Source organism: Bison bison, unplaced genomic scaffold, assembly GCF_000754665.1.
Source record: "Bison bison bison isolate TAMUID 2011002044 unplaced genomic scaffold, Bison_UMD1.0 scf7180017864248, whole genome shotgun sequence".
Lineage (NCBI taxonomy): Eukaryota > Metazoa > Chordata > Mammalia > Artiodactyla > Bovidae > Bison > Bison bison.
The window spans coordinates 1,245,006-1,245,614 of NW_011494820.1; positions in this window are offsets into that span (position 1 = coordinate 1,245,006).

Genomic DNA, 609 nt, shown 5'->3' on the forward strand with positions numbered 1-609 from the left:
GGCCCCCTTTTATGGAGCAGTGGGGAGGGGATCACTCCCCGGGGCAAGGCAGGCACGAGCACCCCATTTTAGAGAGACTTGTGGAGGTTCTTGCTCCAGGTCTGAAAAGGGAGTTAGGATTCAAACAGAGACCTTTCGGGCTCCCCATCCTGGGCAGACTCGAAGGGGCCTTGGTGTCATTTTCAGCAACGTAATGGCCCTGGGAATGGACGTGCTGGATTGGGGACCCCAATCCAGAAAGGACCCCAGCACCTTTCTGGTGTTTAAGGATGGGACAGCAAGGGGCGGGGTGGGGGGGGGGCGTCTGTCCGGACAGAAACAGTGTTTACAAAAGAGGAAATTGAGGCCCACACAGGTATCACTTGCCCAAGAACAGCCAGGATTGGCACCCAGCTATGTCTGAAGTGGGGTGGGGAGGTGGTGGAAGCTCCCCTTAGTGTTTGGTACCTTCCTTGGTGAGGCAAAGGAGTGTGCCGGTCATTCTTTTTTAATTGTAGAACAGTTACAATACACTTTACAATACTGTGATGGTTTTCACACCATGAATCGGCCACAGGTACACACGCCCCCCCACCCCTATACCCGCCGTCCCACTCCTGCTTGCATTCA